The sequence below is a fragment of the Dermacentor andersoni genome, chromosome 10, assembly GCF_023375885.2.
Source record: "Dermacentor andersoni chromosome 10, qqDerAnde1_hic_scaffold, whole genome shotgun sequence".
NCBI classification, from domain to species: Eukaryota; Metazoa; Arthropoda; class Arachnida; order Ixodida; family Ixodidae; genus Dermacentor; species Dermacentor andersoni.
Genome location: NC_092823.1, coordinates 83428176 through 83435072, shown reverse-complemented (window position 1 = coordinate 83435072; position 6897 = coordinate 83428176).

Below are 6897 nucleotides of genomic sequence, written 5' to 3'. Positions count from 1 at the left end.
AGTGTTCTTCAAAGTGTCGGGAGGTTTTTCCATATATGTCGCGGAGACGAAACGGTCGTGACGTTATTTGTTTATTTGTTGTTTGGTGGTTCCTTTCTCTCCCTCTATCTCTCTGAATGTTCCGAGGAACGCAGGGAGAGGGTAAGAGAGAGAGAGTGTCCAATGAGTGACAGCCCAGTTGACCCAATCAGGTCATTGGGGTGTCGTGATTTGCCGTGAGGGGATTCGGGAGGAGCAACTGAAGGGTTAAAACCTGGTGCCCGACCTCTCACGGTGGTTCCGGGCGCAGGAAAGGTGGTCTGCACTTTCGGCTCTGCCGAGTTAAGGCGCCGGTGCCAGTGTAACCCAAGGGTCTTGACGTACGAACGGTGCTACGCACTATCGGCTATGTCGAGTTGATACGTCAGACCCACTGTAAATAGCTGTCAATGTAAATATTGTGTACAGAAAGTCTATTCTCCAAGTGCAACGTCTATGGCGTCCCATCTCTGATGGAAGAGGAGAAACGACGACAGCTGAAGAAAAGTTTTCTACCAAGTCAGCTGGTTACGCCAGCTTGGAGTACTCGGTGCTCACGAGTGTAAGAAGGAAGAAGTTAGAAAATTTACTCATGCCATGAAATATACTACTCGTGGGCCTGTGGTTCTAGACGTATCTTATTGTGAATGTAGTTCAAGACAATATTATTTAGTAAACGTAACTTCACTTCGGTACAATACACATATTTGTCCTAATCAGTTCTACAGGAACTTACAAGGTTAATAAATTTTCATGAAACGAAGTATTGTCATCCACTGGAGGGTAGCATGATGCTACAAAACAAACCCGCACGTACTCTTGGAAAGAAAGCTTCGTAGCTGAAGAAAAACGTGTGATGCTCCAGGGATTGAATCCCGGAAAGGACCTTTCCGGAGTGGTCGATGGACCATTTGGACTTACAGGGGCTTTCAGACAGATAGCCCCTGGACCCCTTTCTAGGGGCTGGCAGCCTATTTATCTATTTGTTTCTCCGTTTTCACGCCAAATTGGGCCAGTGGGAGCGGGTAGTCCATGGGCTTATCAGTAGCCCGTAGGGCTGCTGTACTGAAGGAATAGGTTTCGAAACGAACTGTCAGGCCAACCTGGGTCATTGAAACTGCGACACTGGGTATGCTCCGTTCTTCAATAAACCTCTTGGACGGCAACTTGGTAAATTCGTACGTGTCACTGCATATGTACCGATCTTTAATTATAAAAATAGCCTTTAACTTTATCCGCTTGTCGGCGTAACCAAACCTACACCATGCACGGACTTCACGGTGTTAGGATGGGCCTGCAGGGGCACTGCTCTGCAAAGCTATTTCAGCCCGCTGCACGTGCTTCGATTGACCCGCGGTGCTGGCGCCCTTCGGAGAACCAGTGAGAACGACAGCGCTAACCCACCATGCACCTCGTTCGGAGAATCGGTGACGGCAGCAGGGCGGGCCACGTTTGACGCCCAACGTATTGTTGGGTGATTTGCCGGGCCTTCATGGTGCTACTTCAGTGGCAAGAAGAGCTTCCCTAACAAAAGGGTGGTTTGCGGTACGGGGGCTCCAGGATTCGTCACAGTCGGCTGACAGTCGTGGCGGCTACAGGAGAAAGGCAGCTCTGGAATTTAGAGGCGCAACACATGGGCAGCCGGCGGCCGTGCTGCGGGGGTCAGCTCCGAGTTCTGCGAAGGCCGTCTGACGTAGGTTGGGGACCGTGAACCTCGCGCAAAAAGTGTGTGTGTGTAATCCCTCGTGCAGAGAGGCGACTCGTTTACGATGTCTGGTCGAACGTTCTCTCACCTAGGGAACTAGGGACCAGTGGAGTGTTTATAAGCGGCTGTTGTCGGCTGCTAGAGTGTGCTCGTCGTCGTGCTCTGTGCTCGTGTTCGTACTCGTAAGCTATGTGCTGTATGTTCGTCTTTCGTGCTCCATTTGGGAGCCACGCTTGACTGTCGAATGTATCTCTTGTTTAAAATGCAAATACTGTAAATAAACCATGTACGCCTAGTTCCTACCAAGTTCCTCTCTACGACCTTCAACCCTTACAAATGGTGACAACGGCGAGATCGTCCGACAACTCCTACAACTGGTGGCAGTGGTGGGATCGTCCTCCAGATCTTACAACGGCTGTTCCACTACATAGCGCAGTGTGTGCAGTGGGAATGGAGTTATGCTACGTGCTAGCAAAGGTAGCATATAGAGTCACTATGCAGGGTGTCCCAAGTATCATGCAGCAAGATTTAAATGTATGCAAATTCCACGAGGCTGGACAGAAACAATGTAATGTTTCTGGCCGTCACTCAGAGATACTCAGATTATTTTAGAGCGAAAGCACTACTACGCCATGTCTCGCAAGGGCATTCATCGCGTCGCCCCCGTCGTGGTTGTTCAGTTGCAATGGTAATGGGACGCGGAGCACGAGGTCGCGGGATCAAATTCCGGCCACGGCGGTCGCATTTCGATGGGGGCGAAATGCGTAAACACCCGTGTACTTAAATTTAGGTGCACGCTAAAGAGCCCTAGCTGGTCTACAATTCCGGAGTCCTCCACTACGGCGTGCCTCATAATCAGAAAGTGGCTTTGGCACATAAAACCCCATAACTTAATTCATCGCGTCGCAATCATTTTGCGCCGCCGGAGAGCAAGTGTGGAAGGCGTGACGTCACACCACGTGATCCGCTGTGGAGAGGCGTTGCAGATGCGCTCACTCGGAGCACCACGTGACTTTATAACTCAGACGATGTTAGACTCAAACATGAAGGTAGCTGGAAGTAGGTAGCTAAAATAGCCCTAAGGATACTGAGTAACGCTGCAACGGAAAGCTCGTAAGTATAGGGGTGCACAACACAATGGAACAAATCGCGGAGGCCCAACAGCTAGCGCAACAAGAAATATTCACAAAAAGACGAGCTGGTAGGAACATATTACATAAAGCAGGTGTAGAACTGAGTAGGTCAAGGAACCCAATAGAGGGTGAAGTATAATTAAGGACGGAAGTCAGGAATAAGCTTAGAACCAACCCTCTCACCAGAAACGTGCATCCAGAATATCAAAAGGAGAAAGGCAAGAGTTAAAGCATTCTTACAGGAAATAGAGCAGCAGAACCAACTGGCAACTATGGTTGATGCTCCTTGGGTGAAAGGTAAAGAAGCATATACGGCCATTGTATCAAATTCTCAAGGGAAGGTGCAAGGCGCTATCACCATTTTTACCAATGAATGTTATGGTGGCGGAACAAGCGGCAATCGCTCCAGTCATCGGGAGTAATAAGTGGGCCTGCATTTGAAGTGATTATAAAGCCGCTTTAAAGGGTTTCATAAAGGCTATATAGCTGGACTTCAAGCTAAACTTTTTGAAAACAATGGGATTATGAGGACTGAAATCCGATCGTTTCCTGAGCATATGGGGAAAGTGGACGAGACTCGGGTTCACCTCAATGAGGTTGCTGATGACTTATCACGAAGACTTGCTAACCGTGACAGTAACAACCGAGACGTTCACCATCAAGCCAAATAATAAAGAGATCATTTAATAATTTACAATAACATTAACAAACATTACTACCTAAGACGCCGGCAATTCCTATTGCCCCATTCAAAGTTGAACAGGGCTCAGCAAGTCTCACTGGACTTATTGCAAACAGGTGCATATCCCACGTCGTACCACATTAATATAATATATCCAATGAGGAAGATAAGATGCACTGCAACAAATGTAATGGCATCATAGGAATCGGACATATGCTGCCGGGGTGTCCCGCGACTCTCCCCAATATCAAGATGTCAAGTTGGAACAGTTGGTTAGGATTCATTGTAACGTTAGTTACAGCGCTACACAAGACACGGACAAAATGAAGGTATAGAACGACGACACGGCGCTGGCTCTCAACTGATATTTTTATTGAAGATACGTCTAAGATATATATAGGTGGCAGTTCATAACCATGAGATGCACGAGAGACAGAGATACATAGAGGCAACTGTGACCAACTGACGCCTAATCAAAAACACCTTCAATAAAAGTTTTAACACAAAGACACAGAGCTAACCTGCTACTAGAAGAGAAGCAGATAACTCACGCGACAAGGCGGTAAGCTAGGAGGCTAAATCTTCGCTTTAGATTTCACTACAATTTCTATTTCTCCCGTTGTTAAAAGCTACAAATTATCTGCGAAACAATCGCCGTGAAGAGCAGAACTAATCGTTTACTCTGCTATGCTCGTCCATTAAGTGCTAAGAATAAAAGTGCTTGATATTCTTGTAGTCTCGTAAACTAAGCAAACGTACGTGGACGTACGCTAAGAAATCACACTGATAAACAAGCTATAGCCACGCTGGGGTCCAAATGGTTCCAAAGCCAAAATACGAGCTAGCAGTGGTTTAGAATACGCTGGCAACCTTATTGCCATCTTTCTAGTCATCTTGAAGCTTTGCTTCGCGCTTGATTACCACGCATTTTTGATGCGTGGAGGCTGACAAGCGCTCCTAACGGATGTCGTCATATCCAGCGCCCTATTCGTTAACACTCCTGCACTATCGCGAGCAATTCGAGCGGGAACACGCTAAGGCGTGGCAAACAGCCTCTAAACCGAGTTAGAGCGGTACGTGGATGGCACTGTCGAAAGCAGCGAGGAAAGGGGGACGCTCCTCCGCTAACTGTTGGCACTCCCACCGCGCCTGCGTTTGTCGAAAACGGCAACCAACGGCATTTCACTCACCGACGATAGCCGATAAGACAGTTACGTGCACAGCAACTTGCAGCGAGTAATTATTTTTCAGTCATGTTTTCTTTCTTCTTTTCTTTTTTTGAGAGCTTATGTGCCTGAAGCGCCCGTTCGTGCGTAATACGTAAGGTATTTTCAGATACGCCCCCATAACACCTGATGTTTATATTATGCAGCGCATCGTGTCACGCGTTCCAGACAGACGGACAGATTTCCCAGGGAGGGAGCTCTCGAATGTTTACGCTTCAAAACAGTGCGGGTATTGGCTATGCTTTGGTTCACAGTGTTATCAGTAACTGCAATATCAAATAGCTTTATCAATGCGCGCTGGCGATGCAAAGTTCTGCACTATGTATAAGGAGACGCGTGGTGGGAGTGCCAACAGTGATTAGAACAGCGTCCTCCTTTCCACTCTGTTTCCGACGGCGGCCGCCACGTATCGCCCGTACCAGGGTTCGAGGCTATCTGACACGCACGCCTCCGTTCCCGCCCATAGTGCTCGCGATAGTGCAGCACTTCTTTCTATATCCAATTCTTACTGAACTGCGTTCACGAGGCAGCACTCCCTTTCGCCATCCAGTGAACTGCTGAATCATGTCTAGGGCACCTCATGCAGGCCATGCCGTCGACGCCAGCTACGCATTCGACAACAGCAGCAACGAATGGAGCGCGCAGAACATTCCGTGCACCAAGGGGGGCGGTGAGAGCTGTAAGTTACTGGAGCACCATCCGGAAATTAATAGGGTACTTCTAGGCGCTGCCCTGGAGCTTCGGGAAGACAAGCGAGGACAGAGCAGAGGTGGTGCCCTTATTGCTTCTATCGAGGCAAGCACTTGCCGCTACGTCTTGTATAGCTCTGAGGAAAACTCGTGCAAAGCGAGAGCACTGGACCTTGTTGAGCTTCTACTCGCCGAGCACCACTGCATCACGGCAATGGAATTCAACAGCAACCTGATGCTTCGCCCATCGTTGCTCTCGGCAGTAAAACGACACCGCTCTTTGAAAAGCTTCGCTGTATGCGGAAGATTGATTGCATCTGACGGCACAGCTGTGGTGTTCGACGTGATAAGATCTTTGCCGCAGCTAAAGAATCTAGCTTTGAAGTCTTCCGACTTCGAGAAGCGATCCTGGACTACGACCAGACTCTTTCGCTGCTCATTTGACCTTCCCATAAGTTATCTGTCGACCCTCGACCTCGGAGAGCTGCGAATGCCCAGCACTGAGACCGGTTGTCTCGTCCGGGCGCTCATCGAAAACGAAAGCATCACCGACCTCTGCGTTGGAGAGTGCGTGTTTTCCTACCGAGACAGAGACTTCAATGCAATGTTCCCGACCTACCTCGCGAAGGAAAATTGTCCGCTGCGAAAATTGACGCTCAAATCGAACCACCGCTACATCAGCGGGTCACTCGTGCGGAAACTCGTCGACGCATTCTGCAAAATGAAAATTTTGGAGGAACTGAATGTGAACATCATCGTGACAACAATTTTGTAAGTAGAAGTGAAATTGTGTTATGGATATGCTCTACTATTCCAAGATATCGCAACGCTTCTCAAGCGACCTTAGCTTTCTTAACACCGTGACGCCCAGCCAGTTACACGTGCATGCTACTCCGAGTACTATCCCACAACGTTCCGATTTAGGCGCGTTAAATTCACGCGTACGCTATGGTCGCGCATTTCATAAGCTGGATCGAGCATTCGCTTGCGGAGAGTTCAGCGAAAAAAATTACAAATTGGTTATTTACTGTACTAATTAACTTTCTATTGTAATAAATGACATTTGGTGTACTCTTATCGTTTTTTTTAGAAAATATAGTCTTCATTACAGAGATTAAAAGTGCAAAAGTCGTTTTAACTTTCCCTGACTTCGAACTATTTTTGGGTAATGGGGAATTAATAATGGCACATAGGGCCCTGCAGGTTCTGCTCTCTTTCTGTTGCACTATGTAATGTTCGGTGTTAGCATGTGCCGTCCTTATCGTCGTCACGAGTTCCGGTTCTGCGACTCAAAACAAGAAAGTTAAGCAAGTAATTCTTTAAGATATGCTTGCTTCAGAGGCCCCCATAGTCAATTCCAAAACAGTTTAGTCGCTATGATACTGTTCAATGCGGTTATTGTCCCAAAGTTTCAGGAGATATTTCTTGCGACTGCCGGTGAAAC